Source organism: Peromyscus eremicus, chromosome 14 (assembly GCF_949786415.1).
Source record: "Peromyscus eremicus chromosome 14, PerEre_H2_v1, whole genome shotgun sequence".
Classification (NCBI taxonomy): Eukaryota; Metazoa; Chordata; class Mammalia; order Rodentia; family Cricetidae; genus Peromyscus; species Peromyscus eremicus.
Genome location: NC_081430.1, coordinates 45,764,232 through 45,789,143, shown reverse-complemented (window position 1 = coordinate 45,789,143; position 24,912 = coordinate 45,764,232). Strand labels below are relative to the sequence as shown.

General features: G+C 38.1%; 1 long non-coding RNA gene across 1 annotated transcript in view; it reads left to right on the top strand.

Annotated features, from left to right (window-relative positions):
- Positions 1 to 6,480: 6,480 nt before the first annotated feature.
- LOC131924166 (uncharacterized) overlaps positions 6,481 to 24,912 on the top strand; it is a 79,271-nt gene continuing 60,839 nt past the window's right edge. The window contains exons 1-2 of the long non-coding RNA XR_009382808.1: positions 6,481 to 6,952; positions 12,933 to 13,065. This is a non-coding gene — a long non-coding RNA (uncharacterized LOC131924166). The remainder of the gene's footprint in view (positions 6,953 to 12,932; positions 13,066 to 24,912) is intronic.

Sequence of the window (24,912 nt, the reverse complement as noted above, 5' to 3'; positions counted from 1 at the left end):
ACACACATACACACTCACAGAAAATCACATAACTATATGAATTCATTGCTTGGGAGGATTCCATGCCAATGGGGAGTTCTTAATGTTTAAGTGAAAACTGGATACACTAAAATGTGCACAGATGGACCCAGAAGAAAGCAGAAACACATGACTATAAGTTTGGCCATGGAATGTTGTCCCTAATTCCTTTACATTTCCTCCCTCCCTCCCTCCCTCCCTCCCTCCCTCCCTCCCTCTCTCCCTCCCTCCCTCTTTCTCTCCCTCCCTCTCTCCCTTCCTTTATTTCTCCTTTCTTCCATCCCTCCCTTCCTTCCTGTTTCTCTGTCTGCCTACCTTGTAGCCTTCTTGACTTCCTCCTTCCCCTATTTCCTTCCTATTTTCCTCTGTAGTCTTAGACATACTTTTTATGAAGGATTTCTCAAGATGGCCATCAGAAACCTGTATAAAATATAGAGGCTGGACACACTGGAAAATTATAGACAAAGATTAACAAATTGGTTATGTAATAATTCTCTTTAGGGAAAAGTTCCCTGATGGGTTTTTTTTTTGTTTGTTTGTTTTTTCTTTTTTTTTTTCCTCGACGAGGTCACGAATTTGAGAAGAAGTTGGAAGGAACATTGTATAAATTAGAGAGAAAGGAATGGGAATTATATGAACACAGTACTTATATAATCTCAAAAAAACAACATTAAAAATAGCATAGGTACGCTATGCAATACTATTCAATCCTAAAAATAAAGAAATCCCATTATATGAGACAACCTAAGAATAAATTATTTATATAACAGATTATGTACTAATATTTTCAAGTCTGTTGCAACTTTCCAAAGCAACTCCTCAGCTCCAAATGACTCTGTGAAAGTGGCTACAGACAATGAATAAGTGAATAGGATTGGTCGTTATTCATAAAAATTTCTTTAAAAGAAAGTTGGATTTGACCCCTGACACTAGCTGCTGACTGATGGCAGCTTAGATTGCTAACAGGTTAATGACAAGTGGTGTCACAGACCATCATTTCTGGAGGTCTCCTGGGAGAGTAACAGAAGAACACATTAGATAGAAATCTCTGTGCACTGTGGTCAATTTCAAAGGGCTTTGCACTGGGATCTACATTGAATTAGTAGGAAAATGTTCAAGCAGAACATGACAAAGTTGGTAAATGTTGCATAGAGTTTCATGTCAGACAGAACATACTGCAAGTTGTTAGCATTCAGCCAGCACCTGTGTTGAAATCAGACTCAGACATTGTTACGCACTTCAGCTTTTGCATGGTTCGTAGTGCCTGCCCCCTAGGACTCAGACTTGATATCAAATAACTGGCACAGGTCATTTGTGAGGAAGTCTTGGAGGATTCCATATCCACCCACTGGAGTTTTGCTTATTGAACAAAAAACCACACTGGCTAGAATAGGATAATGACTCTGTAAGAAAGCCTGCTGTGTGTTGGAAGCTGACATGGGGTAGCTGCAAGAAGAGAGGGGAGACTCTGGTAGGAATAACTAGCAGAATCATGATGAAAAGAACTGTAATCCAACAGGATATTTCAACCCTGATTGAAATTGTGCCAGATGTCCCAGCACGACGGGGCTTGGAAAAAGCCATCTGCATTCCAAGGATCCAGCTGGCAGACTATTCAAATCAGAGTTTAATCCAACTTCAAACCAAGGAATGAGTGGGAAATAGCCTCGCATACTCAAGAATGTAGCCAAGAGTGCTCTATGTCCTCGGCACAGGACAGATGTCAATCCAACCTCAGTGTTGTTTTTAGCCACAGATGTGAACTGGCCAGTCATAGTCACACATTAAAATATTTCCTGTCCTGTTTTGAGACCTTTTAGACCTCAAAGAGGTGACTTACTTTTCCCAAGATGGTTGCTGTCATGAGTATTTCAGTAAAGTTTTGTTACCTAAAAATAGATATACTATTGTTTGGATTAATAAGAAAGAAAATGAAAAAGTATGTATTATATTCTCACCAAGTAAAATATAATTGGTTCTTAAAAATCAAATAAGCATTACTGAATTCTTCTTATAATAAAGAATGTGCACAAATATACCTGTCTTTATTTTTACTTAAAAAATTCTTTTTCTTATTCCATTTTTCACATGAGTGTAAGTACCTATGCTTGTGTGTGTGTGTGTGTGTATTCATGTGTGGGGAGGCATATATTTTGGTACCTGTGCATGTGAAGGCCGAAGATCGATATCAAGAATCATCCTCTATTGTTCTATTGTTATTGCACATGGTTCATTGAGTCAGGGTCTCTCAATCGAATCCAAAGTTCACTGATATGGCTAGTCTAGCTAGCAGCTTGCTTTGAAAAACCCATTTTTTTTTTTTAATCTTCCAAGGCTGGCTACCACAGGCAGGCTACCATACATACCCACTTGGTATTTGTGTGGTTTTCTGGAGATGCATACTCTGATCCTCAGACTTGCACATCAAACACCTTAACTGCTGAGCCATACCACTAACCCCTATGCCTTGTATTTGGGAACTGAATCTTGGGCTGGTGAGATTGCTCAGTGGTCAGAACATTAGCTAATCTTCCAGAGGACCTGGGTTCATTTCCCAGAACACACTTGATGGATAGTAACAGTCCGTAACTCCAGTTCGTGGGGAACAGACACCATCTTCTGGCCTCCATGGGCACTCTATGCATACAGTATACAGACAAAAATGCTGGCAAACATTGATACAAACAAAATAATAAATATATTTCAATTAAGAAAAACTGAATCTTTTTAGTCAATTGGAATCTATGCTCTCTAGTTCCAAAATATTGACTATTGCAGAAACAAATCCTAAGGTTCTGTCCAGATCTGGAAACATACTAACATTTATTGAACAATCGCTCCATGTCTGTTATTTACTTGTGCCAGTCAGCTTTCTATTACTAACAAATATCTGAGAAAATCAACATGTAAAGGGAAAACCTTTTTTACATCATGGTTTGTGGCCTGGTTAGTCTCAATTGTCAACTTGTCACAGCCTTTATTCATCTGAAAGATAAAAAAAAAAAAAAAAAAAAAAACAATGGAATTGCCTAGAGTAGGTTGGCCTACTGGGGGTGAATAGAGAATTCATGTAGGAGGGCCCAGCCCACTGTGGGTAGCACTATTCCCATGGAAGAGTCAATCAACAAGCTAGCAAACAGCACCTTTCCTCCTTGATTTCTGCCTCAAGTTCCTGCCCTAAATTCCCTCCATGGTCAACTGGGGCCTAGACTTACAGGTCAAAAAAATCTTATCCTTCCTCAAGTTGCTTCTGGTCATTGATTTATAATAGTTATTGGAGACCAGAACAATCTGGAAATTCTGTTGCTTCAGGCCCTGTGGAGAGGCAGGGGTGCTTACCTTATGTCTAGAGAGCAAAACAGACAAAAACTAGGCTGTGGTCCACTGAACAACCTAGGACATGCTTCCAAAGGCCTGGAGACCTCCCTATAGATTCCAACACCTCACAAGAACACTGGGAAGCAAACTTTACTTTAAGAACTTTGGGGGACACTGGGTGTTCCAATTATAACACAGTGATAACTGTCTTAATGCTTGTATAATCTTTATACATGGCTACTTTATCATAATCCATTAAGAATTAAGTGGAGAGTTATATAAGACATCAAGGTTCACAGAGCTGGACACTAAAGAAGTAAGATTTAAATCCAGAAAGTTTAGCTACATGATCTTCTGTTTTAACTAACATATTCACACCTTGCTGATTTTTTTTTTTTTTAGAACAGATACCATCTTGCCTCAGCATCCCTGGCCAGCACCTTGCTAAAAAAAAAAACTCCTGCTGGGACCACAGAACTTTTCTATTCCTAGTGAAATTCATCAAAGAGACAGCCTTAAGTTGGCTTCTTTATCAATGGTAGAAATAACAACCTATTGAACCTTTCTGTTGGCGAAGTAACCACATGCAAGAAGAAGGAAAGAGAAAGGACAAGTCAACTGAAGACAATAGGGAGACAAGAAGGGGCAGAAAGAAAGCAGCAGGTTTGGGGGGAGTAAGCGAGAGAAAGAGATTTAGAGAAACAAACGCTGGAGGAGAGAGGAGGGAGAGGGAAAAGAGGATGGGGGGCTTAAAAATAAATCTGTGTATATATTAAGCATGAATCTTTCCAGCCTGGAGCTATTCTATTTCTAATTAGAGGTAGCTTCCAGGGCTGCAACATCAAGCCTGTTCACTCCAGCTCAAAGGATCCTTTTGTTATTTTGTGATATTACAGAGTTCCTCGGCTCTAATAACAAGTTTGGGACCAATTTCAGGGCTACTTCCTCAAACAGTTGCTTCCTGTTTAAAAGGCTAAAATTACATAATGTACGTTGCATCCACCACGTGTTACAAATGTGCTTTACTTGACAAGGTTCTGAAGCAGAGTCATGAACCTATTCAAAATAGATATCCAGAAAGACCATCCCTGGGGGGCTATGAAAAGCCCTATGCACAGCCCGTCATAAACTGCTTGATGCATACTGTAGCCTCTGCCCCCTCCCTGCACTTCACAAGATAAGGTTTTTGTACTTTGAATTTTTATCCACATATAGGAGCTTTCAAATGACCTGTGCTGGGTAGGTTTTAATTTAATTTAATTTAATTAATTTATTTTTTTTGTCAGCTTGACACACGTTCCAGTCATCTGGGAAAAGAGAGCCAAATTGAGAAAAATGCTTCTATCAGATTGGCCTGTAGGCAAGTCTGTAGAAGTATTTTCTTGATTAATGATTCTGTGGAGGGCCCAGCCCACTATGTGGGATGTCCCACCTGGGCAGGTGGTCCCAGGTTGTTTCAAAGATCAAGCTGAGTTAAGGTGTGATGAGCATACCTGTAAGCATTTGTACTGGCTGGTTTTGTGAGTCAACTTGGCACAAGCTGGAATCATCAGAGAGGAAGAAGCCTCAGCTGAGGAAATGCCTTCATGAGTTCCAGCTCTAAGGCATTTTCTCAATTAGAGATCAATGGGCAAGGGCCCAGCCCATGGTGGATGGTTCCATCCCTGGGCTGGTAGTCCTGGGTTCTATAGGAAAGTAGCCGGGAGAAGCCAAGCCAATAAGCAGCATCCCTCCATGGCTTTTGCATTAGCTCCTGCCTCCAGGTTCCTGCTTTGTTTGAACTCTTGTCCTGGCTTCCTTCAGTAATGAACAGCGATGTGGAAGTGTAAGCTGAATAAATGTTCTCCTCCCCAACTTGCTTTATGGTCATGGTATTTCATCAAAGAAATAGAAACCCTAACTAACACAGCATTCTTCCATGGTCTTTGCTCGAGTTCCTGTCTTCAGGTTTCTGCCTTGAGTTCTCTTTATGATGTTCTATAAACTGTAAACTGAAGTTCCTCCTTGAGTTACCTTTGGTCATGGTCTTTATCATAGCAACAGAAAGCATTGATATAACCCCATACATTTTTTATGACCTGATTTGCTTTCTGTCATCCTTTACTGAAAAGTTGAATAGAGATGTTATAGTTTGTATTAAACAAAGCTGAAAGCCAACCTTCAAAACAAGATACAGTGGATGAATTTGGTAGAGTTATACAAAGGAAGAGTAAGACAATAGGGGTGTGTGTGTGTGTGTGTGTGTGTGTGTGTGTGTGTGTGTGTGTGAGAGAGAGAGAGAGAGAGAGAGAGAGAGAGAGAGAGAGAGAGAGAGAGAGAAACAGACAGAGAGACAAACAGACAGAATTTGAATGTTTTATAGATAAGAAATTAGCTCCCCCAGACTACTGAAAGCAACTAATTGAAAATGTGTATTTTCAAACATATCATCCATCACTCCCTCAAGTTTTAGATGAAGAGTGTTCTGAAAATCCTAATTGAATGGGTCATAAGCACCCCACTATTCCCCACCTAAAGGAAAGTGTCTTTTTTCTACTTATTCCAGCTTCTGGTGGTTCCATCCAAGCACTGTTGGCTGGTGGCTGAATCACTCCAATCCCTGCTCTGTGCTTTGTCTTCATACTGTTTCCCTTTCATATTTTTTATTATTTTTATTTTTATAAAGATACTACTGTAGAATTTATACCTCATGTTAATCAAGCATCATCTCTTCCCCAGTTACCACTGCACAGATATCTGCTAATACCCTTATTCCAAACAAGGTCTCATTCTGAGATTCTGAGAACCACCAGAAGTTTGAGACTCAGTCGGACACACTGCAAAAAATGTTCTTGTTTCTTAGTTACATGTACCCCAAAGTGCTATCATTCCTTACAGTTACAGGTAAAAGTGCTGCTTCTTTAGTAAAGTGATGTTAGACCTGTTTGTGTGTACATGTATGCTTGCATGGGATCTATGTTTATCTGCAGAGTTTGGATCTGAAGTCTTCTCTAAAAGTTCACAGGCTAAAGGCTTGTTCCAAAGCCTGTGGCACTACTGAGAAATGGTGGAATCTTTAAGGGGTGGGGCCTACTGGCAGGAGGTTACTGGAGATGTGTTCTAGAAGGGTATATTGTGACCTCAGCACCTTCCTTCTGTGTTTGCTACCTAGATACTGGAAACTGTGCTGTAGCTGGAGAATTTCTCTCCAGCTCCCACCGCCAAGTCCCGCCAGTCCCAGAGCCCACTTATAAAATAAACACACAGACTCTTACATTATTTAAACTGCTTGGCCATTAGCTCAGGCCTATCATTGTCTAGCTCTCACTCTTATATTCAGCCCATTTCTATTAATCTTTACTTTGCCACGTGGCTCGTGGCTTACCGGTACTTTACATCTTCCTTGTCTTGGCGGTGGCTCCAGCCAGTCTCCCTTTCCTTCCTCCTTCCTCAATTCTCCTCTCTCCTTGTCCTGCCTATACTTCCTGCCTGGTCACTGGCCAATCAGTGCTTTATTTATATAGAGCGATATCCACAGCACTGTGCAGCTTTGGTCTACCACACACTGCCCATCATCATGGTACTACAGGCCTCAAAGCAATAGGTGAGCTGAATATGGACTGAAGCCTCTAAAACGGTGAGTTGAAATAAACTTCTTTCCTCCTGTAAGTCATATAGGATACTTTTTCAGTGATTAAGAGTTGACAGGTACTATGTCATTGCACTTTTTTAGTAACATTAAAAGTTGATAATTTAGACAGGCATGGGGGTTCATATTATAATTACAACTCTCAAGAGATTGTACAAGTTCAAGGCCATCCTGGACTACATAATGAATTCCAGCTTAAGCATAGTGTGAGACCCTTTCTGGAGAAAAAAGAAAGAAAGGAAGGAAGAAAAAAGAAAGGAAGAAGGAAGAAAGACAGAAAGACAGAAAGAAAGAAAGAAAGAAAGAAAGAAAGAAAGAAAGAAAGAAAGAAAGAAAGAAAGATTGGCTATCCAATTTTATTATCTCATATTATTTTTATTTTTATTTTATGTGTATATGTGAATATCTACACATGTATACATGTATCACCAGGCAAGAACTGGAGTTACAGGTAGCTATGAAATACTGTGTTGGTACTGGGAACTGAACTCTAGTCCTCTGCCAGAATAGCAAGTAAGTGTTTTTAACCACTGGGCAAAACTCACTAGGCCCTTCACATTATTTTTCAAAAGTATCAAGAAATCTCAACCTGGAAATGATTATGGAACTGATCCAAATGTTATATGATGTCATCTTTGGCTTATAGATGTTTGGCACTCAAAAAATTTCCACTTTTAGACATAATACACAGGAACTCCTTAACTCATTTTCTAAAGCTCAAGTTAGAATTTATTACACCAGAAGTTCAATATTCAGAGTTAGTTCACAATGACACTGTCTGCTGTACATGCTTTTAACTGTAACATTTTGCCATATTTTCTTCAGTAAGTGCTGTGGAACGAATGTGTCCTGTAGTCCCAATTTTTGTGTTGAAGCCTTAATTAGAAAATTGATGGTACTTTGGTGTCCATCCTTGGGGAGATAATCAGTTATGAGTGTGGATTCTTCGTGATGGAATTAGTGCCTAATAGAGATAATCTCAGGCCAGCCAGGCATGGTGTCTCATGTCTGTAACTCCAGCACTAGGGATGCAGAGGCAGAAAGTTCACCATAAGAAAGTTAAAGAGCAATTTAAGCTACATAGTGAGTTGCAAGACAGCTTGGAGTACAAGATGAGGCACTATCTCAAAAAAAACAAAACCAAATAACCCTCAAACAAAACAAACAACAATGTAACATAAAATAGAAGATTTTCTTTGGCTTTGTCTATGTCTCTGTCTCTGTCTCTTCTCTCTTCCCCTCCCTCCTCCTCCCCCTCCTCCTCCTCCTCCTTCTTCTTTCTCTCTCTTTCTATCTCTCTCTCTCTCTGACACATAAACACCACAGTTGTAAGAACAGTAAAAAGTTAAAAAGCAAACAAACAAAAACCAAAACAGTCATGATAGCCTGAGTCAGGAGGATTACCGGATTACCGTGATTCTGAGGCTATCTTGGGCTACATGGTGAGTTCTAGTTCAGCCAGGACTACAGTATGATGGTTTTAAAGAATGAACAAAAATCTCCTAGTACTTGGATTTTCAAAGATCATGGCAACATGAGAATAAGAACTCTTCTCAAACACAAAACAACTGAGAAACAAGGAAAACTACTGAGTGGGCTGAAATGATTTTTCTTTATCCTCAATTGAACATTTACTTGATTTAAGGTATGCAGATTTGAGAACAATTTGAAGAAAAATGGCAAATTTTAAGATTCAGTATAAGGAGTAGATAAATAGCATTAATGATTATAGAGAGAGTGTGCACCAGGATTGCAAATTCCTTATGTGCTCGGGTGTAAACTTATTTCCTTCTTACAGGTGCCATTTCCATTTTTCTGACCTGTGTCAGTATTCTAACACAATATGAAAAGAAGGGCATATCTGTAATCATGATCATTTTAATAAGATTAGTAACAATATTGGTAGTTCTAGAATTAGAAAGAGTAAAAAGCAATACAATGGCAGAAAATGCAATCCCATCATTTAATATTAAATGTGATTATACACAAGGTATTCTGTCATCAGTTTACATCTTAGACAATGGTAATTATTTTCTGAATGGCATGAAGGAGTGGTAGTGAGTTGTGTCCCTTGAATTTGAGAGGTCCCTTCTGTAGATGGATGATGGCATTTCTGTGTTCAAGATTGTACAGTGACGAGATAGATAATGGACAGCTCATGGATGCGACTTTGCTAAATCAGGAGACTGGTGTTTACCTGTGGGTGTTCTTTCCTTCTCAACATGCCCCCCTTGCACCCCTAGAGCCCTCTTCACATTCTGTTGCTTTCGTACTTCTCAAATGTATAATTAAAGATTTCCTATGGGAATTAAGTAGACCTGGAAAGATGAAGATGATTTATATACATTACTGATTTGTCACTGAAACTACAGGGAGTATAATGCCTAGTGTTAATTAAACTTTCCCTATGATTATGTTTACACGTGGATACGTGAAAGACCATACACTGTGGCCAGGTCAGTTTACCATGTGGGTGCCTCCTGCTGGTTTTGTCAAGTGGCAGTGGGATGGAATAAGTGGGCATGTTTTTTTTCTTTATTTGCTTTAAGAATAGGCTTTATTTCAATCCTCACAGAATCACCACATCCTCCTGGTACATTTCAACCTGAGTTCCTTAATATAAAAGTAGAACTAGGCCAGGCGGTGGTGGTGCACGCCTTTAATCCCAGCACTCGGGAGGCAGAGCCAGGCGGATCTCTGTGAGTTCGAAGCCAGCCTGGGCTACCAAGTGAGTTCCAGGAGAGGCGCAAAGCTACACAGAGAAACCCTGTCTCAAAAAACAAAAAAACAAAAAACAAAAAACAAAACAAAAGTAGAACTATATTGAGGGGGAGGGACCTTTATGTTAATAATGTTATAAAAATGTAACCTAAAGAAAAAATTTGGGACATTTAAAATATCATTGCCTCTTCTAAGGTTAGGGGACTTGACATTTCCTCTCGGAAACAGTCTTGAGCTGAGTAATAAGGTTTTTTGAGAAAATCCCAAGCTCACTGATATTTTACATAGCAGCCTCTTTTATATTGATGTGATGTCTGAGATAATGATCTGTCTCTCCACTTCTTAGTTTTCCATTCTATTTTTACAGAAAGCAAACAAACTTATAAACAGTTTAGTGTATCGAAGGATGTTGGTCGTAGAGATATATTTTGGTTTAAAGTTATCTTTCCAATTGTTAATTGATTTGAGGTACAGATCCGGAACTTTCTTTACAGCTCAGGATGGTCTTGAACTTGTCAGCTTCCTGCTTCAGCTTCCTGAGTGCTGGGCCTACAGGTGTGTGTATTACTAAACTTGGATAAAAAATTAGCTTAAAGGAGTTTTTTGGAGGGGTGATATTTATTTAAACTTAACTAGAACCAAAAGCTTTCTGAGTACCTCCAAGAAATGAGAAATCCTTTTGACTTTTTCTGAGAAAAGTGGATTGCCTGAATACTTTCAATTCCTCTTCTGATAAAGAAAGGTAAATGGGAGGGTATAGTTTCCAGAAAGTGGGAGAGCATGGCTCATGTAGGAACAGAGCAGCTTTTGTATAGACTTGTCATCATGAATTTCATATATGATGAATGTATATCCAATTTTAACTATTAATGAGGGAATCAGCAGTCTGGAAAGCATCTAGAAAACATTCTGGGGTGGAATGCTTAGTGAGTTCTCATGCAAATGACCACAGAGCCTAGGCTATAGAGTAAGACCCTTTGTAAAAAAATACAAACAAATTAGTTTATCTCTGTCTATTCTCAAGTTTCTTAGGGGGCCAAGTAAGTACTAGGGACAGAGGATGCAATTATGACAGGTTAAAAAATATTTAAGATTATATCTTCAGTGCATCTTGAAGGATTTTTAAAAGTCTTCTGGATCATCTAGTCCAAGGCTAACAACCCAAGCCCAAGCCTGAGACACTCATAGCTACAGGCTGCTCCTGGTTATTGTATGAGAATTATTTCCTCCTGCTAGTCTAACAGAGCTTAGGAAGTTCAGCATGCTTGTTAAAGGCTGAGACCCTGTATGACAGAGTGTGCTCTGACTGCCCCCATTTCCTTGGTGATTTATGAGCATCAGTCCCACATATGAAATAAGATGAAAATTCCTTAATGATGTGTTTGTCATCTCTAATTACAGTGAGATTTATTTTCCAATATGTTACTGCAGGTATATTCTTGATTGCAATTTATTCAACTATATCATGGTAAAAAGGAAGAGCAAATAATGGCAAGAAGAAAGTACATTTCCAATGAAAGGAAACACCCATGTGCGCGTGTGCGGGCACACACACACACACACACACAGATGCACATGCACACATATATATTCACACATCACATACTTCAACATACTTCAACATACACAAATCTGAAGATGATTCACCAGTAACACCATTTTCCATTACATAAATGGTTGAAAGTTCAAGTATACTAATTGTATTGGAAATAGTATTTAGTAGGATGCAGTTTTTGCATGGAGGGGGAGATGTGTTTGTACCTGCTTATATGTGTTCATGTGTACAGATACATATGGAGGCCGTAGGTAGACATTAGGTGTCTTTTTCAATTGATCTCCACCTAAGTTTTTGGGACAAAGTCCCTCACTGAACTCAGAGCTTCCTGATTCCACTAGACTGACTGGCCATCCAGCTCCAGAGCTCTATCTGCCTTATCTATGAACTACAAACCTTAGGGTTTCAGACACACAGTCCTGCATCTGGCTTTATATGTAAGTGTTGGGGCTCTCAACAGGTCTTTGTGCTTTGTACTTGCACGACAGGGGTATTACCAAACATGCTATCTCTCCAACCCTTAGTCTTTTGTTTTTGGGGGATTGTTGTTGGCCAGGGTCTTGCTCTATTAGTCTTACAGGTCTTTTTATTTCCCCTTTAATTGAAAATCGATTTTTTTTTCTCTCACATAATATAACCTGATCATGTTATATCCTAGTTCTTCCCACCTCTTCTCTCATTGGATCCACTTCTTTTCTGTTTCTCACTGGAAATCAATAGGCTTCTGAGAGATAAAAATAAAATATAATAAAACCTATCACATTGAGGTTAGACAAGACAAACCAACATAAGGAAAAGAGCCCAAGAAAAGGCAAAAGAATCAGAAACCCACTCATTCACTTACTCAGAAATCCCATAAAATCACTAAACTGGAAGAAGCCATAGTACATATGCAGAGGACTTGGTGCTGGCCCATGCAGGCTCTGTATATACTTTTAGTCTCTGAGACTCAGAGGTCTTAAAGTCATGGTACAGATTATAATATAAATATTATGAATTTAAAATATTTATCAGAAGCATATCATAATTAAAAATATAATTCAATATTTCATTAGTCAAAATAGTTTATGAAGATACTATTAGGTTGTTGTGATCACTGAGCAAATATAAAAATTTTAAAACTTTCATGTTTATAATCTCTTCATAGAAAAATTAAACTGAAACCTACAGTGTTCTAAAAGTCTTTAAAAAACATAAAAACATGAAATGTATACTTGCATTATATACTACATTTATAGCTTTTTTTTTTAACCAATATTACAAAACTAACCCAAAGATACATCTTGATTATATAGACTTACATTCTTAAGAAAAGTATTTCTGAGCTTTTATTTTTGGCAAAAAAAAATAGATCTTTTTTGTTAAATACCTGGCATACTTAAGGTATTATAAATTCAGTTTTCTTATTTTTCTGGGACTCTGGGAATATTACATTCATGCAAACACTAAATCAGAACAGTCCCTCTTTGTTTTGAGAGAGAGTTTGTAATTTATCAATGCTCTTCATAGTTAAAGAAATATTTTACCTCTACACAAGAGAGGTAGAGCATTTTCTCCATTACAGACACAAAAAGACGAAGCTTCTATCGCACAATTTCAACACTAGTGCCATTGTAGATCTCCAAGGCAATTCCTTTGCTGTGGGGGTTGTGGAATGCTTTATGAATTTCTGTCCATTGTGCTCATTTTTAGAGAGACAAGATAAATGAGAATGATTAAGAAATTCACCTTAGGTCCTGTCGTATTAGTGGACCTGACAAAGGCCCACCAGAGAATGAAGATCAAAAGGAGGAAAAGAGGAGGCAACAGAAAATAAAATCAACAGGTATTCTTGTATCTGTTTTAATGTCACTTTTAATGTATAGTTTTAAGGTCACTTGAGATTAATTCTTAGGATCACACATAGGGACAGACCACCTATGTCTGCTGAATTCCTTTGAATAATGTGAAGGGATCTTCTAATTCCACGGCTGTCTGTAATTTAAAAATATTAATCTTATATGTTTTAAATACATATATCCCAACATTAATTTAATGTCTTGCCTAGAAGCAGCAGGACGAGACTCCAGAGATTCTAAAGCCTCTGAGCAAACCAGGATCTAGATAATATACCAGGAATCACATACTAAAAATACTGACAAAAGTGAAGGCAGAACTGATTGATGTCCATCCCTTTAACTATTTCTAAGTTTGGGACAAACAGAAGAAAATTTAGGAAGAGCCAAAATTCCCTAAAGAATAGTAATAGCTTATGATTGTTGAAAATATGAACTTGGAGCTACTAAGAGTTTAACATTCTGCTCATTCTAGGCAATCTATATCATTAAGAAGCAGACAGTTATGCACATGCTACTAAAACTGGATGAAGGCATTGGAATGGGAATGGTTTTATCTTTAAAGTATCTTATCTTTTTACAGCGAAAACCTTGGAGAGTGACTGGATGGTGTCCAGGGCAAATAGCCTTGGCTTCAAGCTGCCTTTTGCCTTTGTAGCTGTTTCTAATTAACCCCCCTGGAAATTTTTTTGCCAGCTTAAATTCCATACTAAAAAAAAATGCTTATTAAATCTGTACAATAAATCAGCTTTTAGTACATCTTGTTGCAGACAAAAAAAGATGAAGTAATTGCCATAAACACAGATTCGTTTTAATACAGATCATAATGGGACGTCTTTGCTCCAAAACAACAATTCCAACGGGTCTGATTAGAAGCATGGAGCAACCTCACACGTCTCCCTAACATGAGCATATTCACACAGGCAAAAACAACTTCCAATCTTCCAGACTTCCGCTTCTTATTTTTCTTTTATTTTGGGCTATCCAATGCTAATGCTTCTGAGGAACATCTGCTATTTGTTTAATCAGATATAGTATCAGCCAAGTGCAAGGAGTGCACACTGCTTCATTTTGATCTCCTTCAACTCCTGACCTTGTTTGACACGCTATATAGAAATGTCAAAAATTCCTCAGTCAGGTCCTGCAAACACCTGCAAATGCTCTGAGCTTGATTGCAGGCAGCTGATGCTGATTGCAATGAGTGCTGGCTGTTTTGTTTTTTTTTTTCACTCAGACTTTCTAACTGGTAGAAATTAGAATTGAGGAAGACCAGTTGGGCTTCTGCCGTTCTTTCATTATAGTTCCAGTGAATACATGTACACGTTCTTCTGTTTAAAGGATGAAATTCTAGCAATCTGGGGTGGGGGGCGGGTTGTAGGGGGAAGCTTCTTTTTGTATTTAAAGGCAACTGTGGGAAGTACTTTTTTCACTACCATGATCTTTCTGTTAGTAAGTTTACTCCAATCTTTCCTCTTTAGATTCCTTCTAATATCAAGTGATTCTCTTTTCCTGAATGGTATTACAGGTCCTTTGGCTCTTTATAGGCATGAGCTAAGACATCATTATTCTAAAAGCCCAGAATCTGAAATGCTTCAAAATCTGAAACTTTTTAGATATTGACAAGACAGCTCAAATGGAAAATTCCACAGCATGAAAATTCATTTCATTCACAAAATAGTTTAAAATATAGCATAAAATTACCTTCAGGCTATGAATAAAGGGATATAGAAAACACAAATTTAATAGTGCTTAGACCTAAGTCTCATCCCAAGGAAAGCTCTTTGCATACCTGCAAATATTTTAATGTTTTAAACAATCTCAAATCCAAACATTTGTGGTCCTAATGATTTCAGTTAAAGGATGCTCAAGTTGTATCATTTTTCCTTCAACATATTCAGGGTTCAGACTCTGAGTTCATCTATAGTGACATGGGCAGATGGGTTTTACAAACATGGCTAGTTCTCTTTCCATTATTTGTGCCTCAGAAAAATATAGGGTGAATTTGTAACTCACCAAAACTCATAGTAAGTGTGAAATGGGATAATCAGGGCCATGCTAAACCTCCTAAAGTTTAGAGTCTTCTGGGTGGATAATTCCAGGCCCCAGTGACTTTAATTTTTCATGGTCTTTTCCTAGGAAAGTAACTTCTTCCTGTGGTTTGGTGGCATGGCCAATGCAGGATTCTATGGCTCTCCTGAGGTGCCTGTCTCCCACAGCATTAGTCATTTCTCTGTTTTTTGATGGTGTCATTGATTTTACTCTGATATTTTTCTCATTAATGAAACCCCTGTTCTGTACTATGAAGTTTTCTGAGAATAGCTTCATGTGTCTGTGAATCACACCAATCACTTAATTTTTTGTCTTGTCTGTAGTGATTAGGGACGTTTTGGCTTCTCCACATCCTCCCAGCGTGGAAACCTTTCACAGAGCTCTGGGTAAACTGTTTAGCTATCCTGAAATAGACTTCTTTGAGAAAGAAACAGAACAGAATGTTCACATAAAAGTGCTAGGGTGGATAATAATCATATTTAGCACTTAGATAGTAGATTTCATTCCCACATACTTTACAAACAACATCTAAATAAACCTTTCACCATTTCATTAAATAGATAAATAAGCACTATTATCTCAGCATTCTTTTCCATGGAGAGAAAAAAATCTTTGCTGGTTTATAACTGCGATAAGTAGGCGATTATTTCAGAATAATGATCCTCACTCCCATGCCTGTCTGTAAGCCTGACTCCAACTACCTGTTCCAATTTTCTTTTCAAGGGAACAGATTAATTGGTACCCATGTTGGCCATTGTGCAAGTGTAGTCAGAATCATTCAAAGAGTTACTGAGAGATGGGAGCCTGGGAAGTTTCCTTCACAGGATTGGCAAGATAAAGAAAAATAAATATATATGTGAAATCTATGAAGAAGGGAACTAAAGAGCTTGTCTCAGAGACCTAGGTCTCCCTCAGTCATTATTCCCATGCTTTGTAGGCAGGCAATCAAGCTGTCCCCAAGGCCTGGTGGAAGGTGGCTTACTGTTCACATTTGGTAAGCTTCAGAGATTGCAACCTTTTCGACAGTGAGAAGCATAAGTATTTCATCTCTTATAATTTCCTTGGGATGTTTAGCAGGCTTGGGGAAGGTTATTAGCATGTGTCTGTTACTTGATTCATTTTTCTGCTGTACTTCTCTTTGTGAGCAATCTCCTATTCAAAAAAGGCATGTGGACTTACTTCTCTGCTATCAAGTACAGTTTGTTTCTAAATGATGGTGTGATACAAATTAGACATTCTTTTGTTATTGTACAATGGCCTTGTTTCTTAAAACATCAAAGTACAAAAATAAATCAGTACTCATATATGCTTCCATGTAAACTGGAAGTCTGTAGATGAACAGAATCATGGTGTGTGATGTGGATATAATTGTTTCATTAACCTATTAAGCTTATTATCTTGAGTCCTGGAGAGTAAGGTGTGACTCTTGGTAACATCAAACTAAATGGCTCTTAATATTTCCAAAATAATGTGTTTGAAGTAGAGGTATAGAGATGGGACCCTGGAAGGAATTGGGGATCATTCTCACCACCACTGATCTGTGAAATATTTTCATTAGCACTGACATCATCCCCATAATTTGGCAATGTCATAAGTCCATTCATAAACCTGGGATAAAATGAAATCATCAGTATTCACATTACTTTTGTTTGGTCTCTGAAGAATTAGTCTAATCATAGTCACAGTAGAATAATGGGTTCTAGAGTTTGGAAATATGATATGCTGCTAAGACAGCATTTAATCAGAAAACTTGAAAGGAAGTCAGTATGATTTTGCCCCCCCAAAAAAGCTGGATCCAGGGAATGATGAATTCCATAGAGTCTAAAATGTTTTTGATTCCAGAAGTAGAAATAAAGTTCAGGTAGAGGCAATTGAGAAAATGGAGGCTTCATAAGCTCATGAACTTCCAGTCAAGTGAATCCTAGAAATATAGAGGAGGGTGGCAGAGTTGAGGACAAGGATAGTCTGTGAGTAAGGTCGAGGTCGGCTGCTTAGGTTGTCTGTCTCTGTTAGCATGACATCCCAGGAGTAGCAAAAATACTGTGGAGAAGTCAAGATGTGTTTGCTCTTCAGAGCACAGTAAGTACCATAGCTTGCTGCACTCACTGAAATGGGTGATTCCTATACCCACTGCGTCTCCCACAGAATAGGGAAGTGAAATAGACTCAATTTCTGAAAAGTTCCCTAAGATACAACATATCTTTCTTTTTAGAGATTACAAGGAATTTGGAGGTCTGGGAGGGTGATAAACTAGGAGATAGTGGAGTTTCGAGTAAGCTGATGGAATAGATGATACTTGTGAGTCATCCATTCATCATTACTTCATTTATTTGGATGTTCTTTTCCAAACATATTATTAAAATGTATGTGTCAGAAAGAAAGTGAGAGAGTGAGGGGGGAGGAGGGAACAGAGGAGGCAGTGAGATTTTATGTATACCATATGCGTGTAAGTGCCTACAAAGGCCAGAAGAGGGTATCAAAACTCCTGGAACTGACTGGAATTACAGCCATTGTGGACCACCTGAAGTGGGTGCTAGAAAATGAACTTGGGTCCCCTAAAAGAGCAATGGGTCCTCTCAAGGGCTGAACCATCTCTCTGGCCTCTAAAAAGTATTTTGAATAAAACAAGTATAATTAGATCCTAAATAATGACCAATCTATAGTTCCACTTGTAATATTTGAGACCAGAAAATAGGCCAAATTTACTTGTAATAACTTTTCATAATATTTACAAAGCCCAGTTTAGGATTTTCATCATATTGATAAAAAATTCTGTGTGGATCAATATTCCAATGTCTCATATAGCAATTCCTTATCTCTTGCATTTCAATATTTTATAAACATAACAGTTTTAATGTATTTTTATTTTTATTTTGTGTCACATTTTTAAAAGAAGAAAACTAAGACCTAGTGGCAGTAGTTGAAAAGTATTGGAGTTTTTATGGCAGTCTCAGGTAATTCCAACAAATTGTATCAAGGTCTGGCAGCTTAGAGCTACGTTAGGAATTTAATGAGTATGATCATAATTTTTACACTTGGAAAATTTGATGTAATTCAGTTCAAAGATAAGGCAACAGTCAGTGTTGCCAAAACTCCATAGCATGACCCTATTGTTTCTTGTGAAATTGAAAACAATAGAATATGGGTCATTCTGAGATATGCTGAAGACCATCGAAATTTAACAAATACAAAAACTTGAAAGTAGTCCAATCATTAAATAACAAGCTTCAAGATACAGGATTCTTCCCTAATTCATCTGATTGAGTACCCCATGGGATGACTCATCTACATTACTTTAAACCTGGAGTGGGACAACAGTGGCTTGGTGTCATCTCATCATTATTCAGGCAGATGGGACAATTATCTTGCTAGTTCCAACAAAACGAGAAGGTTGATGTATACCAATAGAATGGTTCACTGGTAAAATCCATAGTACAGCAAAAGGAACTAACCATGCTCATCTAAGAATACTAACTACATCATAACAGCTCTATGACTTGAGCTGTGGCATATTCTACTTGCAGGCAAGAAAGTGATAACAGGGGAGAAGGCATATTATAATCAGCTTTAGTCATATCCACATGAATTTAGACTTTCTAATTCTATACCTATATTCTTTCCAATATTAATAATAGTCTTACTTTATACACTAAAGGAGGACTGTGAACCAATCAGTCTGTTTAAATATATCAAAACTCCATAGCATGACCCTATTATTTCTTGTGAAATTGAATAGACTAGAATATGGGTCATCTTTGCACCTCATGTCAAGAGGTCTAGTTATTGAAGTTCAAAGAGGACCTGGTTCCTAAAGAGTGTACCTTGAAGATATCTAACAGCACGGGTCACAGGGAAGTTGGCCTCTGAAAAAGGACTCCAGGACAGAAAGTGCTCTACATAGATAAAAACTCATACCTTAACCAGCTTGCACTGCCACATTTACTGAATTGTATATCTATTTTCTTTTCGGTTATTTATTTATTTATTTATTTATTTATTTATTTATTTATTTATTTATTTATTTTGGTTTTTTGGGACAGGGTTTCTGTGTGTAGCTTTGCACCTTTTCTGGAACTCACTCTGCAGTCCAGGCTGGCCTCGAACTCACAGAGATCCTCCTGGCCTTGCTTTCCAAGTGCTGGGATTAAAGGCATGTGCCACCACCATCCAGTGATCTCTATTTTCTATAAGCAATGATATATTCGCTTTTTTTTTCTTTTTTACATAATGGGTGGTTTGGGGACTTAACTTTGTCTAGCCTGAGATGCTCAAGATTTTCTTACCAGGTTCTTAGAAATTAATGCTGGGTAAACCCTAACCACTTACTTTATGGCTTTTGAAATGGATGACTCTCATATATAATTTCAGTGGAAAGGGCAAGTAGACTTTACCCTTTGTAGGAGAACAAGAAATCATTTCTTCAAATCAACTTGTTATTGAATCAGAGAAAAATGATAATTAGGGACCAATGATTCATACTCTTAATAAGTCCTCTTAGTGCTTCTGATATTAATTAAAATGAGAATCCTGTATACCTTATGCCTAACAGTTACAAGAACTCTACATCTTTAATGTCTCAAGTTTTTTTTTAACAACACAGAGTGGCCCATATGTTTGTACAGATGCTGTTGACCCATTAAATGATCACTGCTGGAGTTGTTGTATAAAATGTCCCACCCTTTAAATTTATCTAACCATTACTTTATGGTGGCACTTACAGTTTTCCCATGGATTTTCTGAATGCTAGATGCCAGTTTCTGTGTCTGCTTTGATTCATATTGAATGCTTTGGACAATAGAACATCAGAGGTACTATTGTATATGGATTATGTTTCTTCCTATCAGTGGTCTTTCTGTTATTGTAGAGGGATTTCTTTTTTTATCTTTTGGTTATAAAGATGTCGCTCAGATCAATGATTGTAAAGTTATGTTTGCTCTATCTTGCATAGAAAGTTATACTTCCATTTAAAACAGTGAATTTATGGTGAAGCAGTTATTTGATGATAGCTTGTAACATGATATTCTATCATTACCTTCTATCCAATTATCTCTACAGAGAAAGGTAGTTACATTATGTCATTCTTCTGCTTAATCCTTATCGCCAGTGCCTTCTCTCCATCATATCATAGGTCTCTAAAAACTCCTTCCCCAGAAACCAATATCCTATAACCTCACCCTTCCCCTCACTATAGCAGCCTTCTTGATGAAAGAGAGCTAAAGAACCTCAGTGCCTATCTATTCCCTGCTTGGAATTTTTTTCCTTCTCTTTCTTCACCATTTACATGGTGTTCCTCCTCAAATACAACCTTACCTGTGAGACCTCTCAAAGCCTTTTTTAGAACATCAACCCTTCTAACATATCCCTGCCCCATTTCTCAATTATTGTTTCCTGTAACACTTACCATTAACTGGCATGTTACATCCTGATGTGCCTCCTTTTTTGTTGCCTTAATGCGGGATGATAGAAGTCAATCGTGGTGGATAAAGGGTAGAAAGCAGGACTGCAATACCAGCTTCACTCATCAAATTAGTAATGAGAAAGGAAAACAGCCTTGACAGCTGTCAGCTGGAAACTGGAACAAGCCACAAGGTCTTGGTTTTTCTACTGTTGAATATAAAGTGTTTAATAAGATCTAACACCACACAAGGTCGTTCTGACACTCAGTGAAACAAAAAGCAGACCTTTTAATAGTCATGTCTGAGCAAAGACAGAACGTAAACACTATGGAAAACAGAGTCTATATGTCCCATCTTCGATCTGTTATGTAACTACTGTTTCTTCCCAATGACAGCTTTTAGTTCTGCTCTTCTTCTTATCCCTCCTAGACATAAAACCTTTAGACAACAAACATCCTATATTTAGAATTCCTTCCTCTTTCTTCCAGGTTCTGCTGGCTGATGGTACTCCCTTCTGATGGCTCAATGTCTCTCCTTCTGTGTTCATGTGGCATTCTCTTTTTTATCTATATGTTCACATGTATATGCATGAACACACAAACACACATGTGCTACAACGTGAATGTGGAGGTGCCAGGACAACCTTGTGTCTTCTTCTTCTACCTTTGTTTGAGGCAGGATCTTCCCTCTGGATTTTATTTTATCTCATCATTGGAATGTGTAGATTACAAATAGTTGGTACTGTATCTGGCTTTATGTAGGTTCTGGTGATATAAACTCAGGGCATCACACTTGTGTGGCCAGTACTTACTTACTGAACCACTTCCCCAGGCTGTTATCATCTTCCTTTGATTCCATTATAAGCCTGTCTAGATAATCAAAAGTCATCCTGTATCTCAAAGTACTTGACTTGATCACATCTTCAAAGGTCTCCATAGCATGAATATTTAAAGTTCTCATTAATAAAAACAAACCCAGTGCCAGTTATTAGGGTGAATGATGGAAGATCAGAGAGACAGAACAGGCCACAGCTAACCTCACCTCACCAACTTCTCAGCTGATCCTGTTTCCTCAAACTGGAAGCCTCTGAGTCCTCATCCGGAATGAATCTCAGCTGAACTGCTGATAAAAGCCTAAAAGCCTAACTTGGCTCTAGTTCCTGGTTCTCACACCTTATATACCTTTCTGCTTCCTGCCATCATTTCCTGGGATTAAAGGCATGTGTCACCATGCCTGGCTGTTTCCAGTGTGGCTTGAACTCACAGAAATCCTGACGGATCTCTGCCTTTGGAATTCTAGATCAAAGGTGTGTGTGCCATCATTTTTGGGTCTCTATGTCTATCTATGGCTGTTTTGTCCTCTGATCCCAGATAAGTTTATTAAGGTCCGCAGTATATTGGGGAACACAATATCACCACAGGTCTCCTTTTTCACACAAAATAAAATTTGTAGGTTCTAGGGGTTAGTATCTTGGAGAAAGGCTGTTTAGCCTATTGCATATTTTACTACCCTCCTTAATTGTGATTCAATAACAAAGCACTTCTTCCTTGAATTACCATGAACCCAAGCCATATACCTCACATCAGATCTTTATAACCATTTAATGATGAGACTCATGGTTCCTTTACCAATGTGTTCTCCATTGGTGGAAGTGGTAACAAAGACATCTTTGTGTGACACAGGTAGGTTCTTGGTACTTGTGCCAGTTGGTTTTGTTCACTTAACACAACTCTAGACACATCTGAGAAGAAACAAATCTTAATTGAAAAAAAAAGGAAGGAAGGAAATAAAATGTCTCAATCTGATTGGCCTGTAGGCATTTTCTTGATTAATGATTGATGTTGAAGGACCCTGTCTAATATGGGTGGTACTATCCTTAGGCAAGTGATCTTGAGGAATATAAAAAAGCAGGCTGAGGAGTGAGCCAGTAAATAGCACTTCTCCAGGACCTCTGCTTCAGTTCCTTCTTCCAGCTCCCTCCCTTGAGTTCCTGCCCTGACATCCTTCAGTTACTTTTAGTTGTGGTAACTTATAACAACAATAGAAATTCTAATTTAAGACAGTAGTTTCTGGTAGGTTAATGTGGACATATTCTAACTTTTATCTGTCTTATATGAGTTACCAAGGTTTCATTTCCTCCCAGTTTTCAATTTTTTTAAAATAACATATAATCAGTGAAAAATCTTAAGTGATGACTTCCATGGAGCATTGAACTATGTCAGTAAAGAATAATTTGTAGTTTATGGGTAACTATCACACATAAGGCAGCAGTGTGCTCTTTTAAAGGATTACAAAGGATCATTTTGGTTTTCTCTTATTAGATACAATTTCAGAGTTCTTATGTGCCTTGATTAGAACCAAAAAAAATATTAAGCTATTTTGGAAACTTATTGTAGAAGTTGAAGCTTATCTTCTCAATGTATTGCCTTAGATAAAGGGCAGAGGCCATTATTCTAAATGACATTTCATATGAAGTAACACATCATTTCTGATACCTGTGGTTTTGGCTTAGAACTTTTGTCCCCTGAAATGACCTCTCAGTAAAGACTTCTGAAAACTAGAAATCTCTGATGTGTGTTAGATTCAGTTATAGAAATATATTTTAAGAAGCACACTAACACCAGTGTTTTAAAACACTGCATTACGATTGAAGTGGAGATAAAACACTTAAAAAATTAACAGCTTTGACAAAAATTATTTTCAACTGGCTTTGCTTTTCCACGGTTTATACGAAGTCATCGATTTTGCATAGAGCCTCCCATTACCTGTGCGGAATGAACAACTGGAGCGGTGTCTTTACCATCTTCTTTGTTTTCATCCAGCAAAGAGGTGGTAGCCTTTCTTGTCTCTTGTTTGTTTGTTTGTTTGTTTGTTTTGACTTTTTGAGACAGGGTTTCTCTGTGTAGCCCTGGCTGTCCTGAAACTCACTCTGTAGATCAGCATTGAACTCACAGATATCCACCTGTCTCTGCCTCCCTAGTGTTGGGATTAATAGTGCCACTCCCTGTGGGCCAAGCATCCAAACAAATGAGTCTCTGGGGCCCATTCCTATTTAAACCAGCATACTCCACTGTGGGCTTGTCACCATGTCTCTGCTTAAAATTTTATATCATGAAAGAGAAATGTGTATTGTTTAAAACTAGTTCTACATTTTGTGTTAGACACATATAAAGTGTAGTAAGTAGTGAGCAAGCTTGACATTGAGAGAATAATAATCACCTTGAAGGCTGAAGGTACTTCTTTGTTTAAAATTTAAGGACAAAAGATAGAAAAGGAAGTGATAAATGTTCAAATATAGAAAGGGGAAAGGGAAAAGGAAAAAATAGCTCTTTTCAAACCTAGATGATAAGCAGCTACAAGGATAATATCCTTTAAATCCCCACACAGTGATCCATTGCCCAGGGATTTTAACAATGCCAACCCTTCAAGAGAATGCTATATACAGAGAATACATAAATTAGTCACAGAAGGGAAACTGTAGAGTAAGGACAAAAAAAAAAATAGTCCCAAACCAGACTAGACAATCAGGAAAAAAAATAAGAACAGAAACAAAAATAGTTCCTGTCTCAGAATATACACAAAAAGATGTGAACAACTTAGACTATTAGTTTCTTCAAGTACAAGATATACACTGACATAGGGAGCTGACTGAAGAAGGAACAAATATTCTTGGCCAGTGAAAAGGGTTGACCCACAGCTAAAACCAATAGTAGCAAGAAAAAAAAAGCATCAACAAATATTAGAGAAAACTGTTGAAGAAGAAAGCAATGGCCTGAGAGGCTCATCAGGAGACAGAAAACTTCAGTGGTGGATCAGTCTCTAGGAAAAGCCCTTCCAGGGAAAGGCATCGAAGCCCCATGGCTTCTGGAACCATCTCATACAGAAATAAGGATGAACACTTGGGATGGTGATAAATCCCAGATGATAACATGAGTCCTGGGATTAGTTACTTGTGATTAGATCAGCCTCAGCTGCTGCTCAACTGAAGTAATGGGGTAGCACATCGAAGCAGCCCCAAGTGAGTTATCTATAACACATCTCTAAATACAAAACTCAAAAAAGTCTCAGAATAGGATAACGATGAGGGAAGAGTTTCATAGCCAGAGGACCAGGAACACTGCTGCAAAGTAGTATCTTCTGGGCATGACAGGGATTTTACATCCACGACCTTTCTCTTGAACAAAACTTAACACAAGTTCAAACCAGGCAGCACTGCATCATAGATGAATGAAGACCTCACAAGGCCCTACCAATAGTTGAAGAGCAGTAGGACAATCAGTGTCTGCTGAGGTAGAAATGTCAGGTTTCATTTATTTTTGGGAAGATCAACTCCTGTTAGGTTCCTGATGCCTATGTGTCAGTCCTATATCCATGTTTATAGGCAAAACTAAC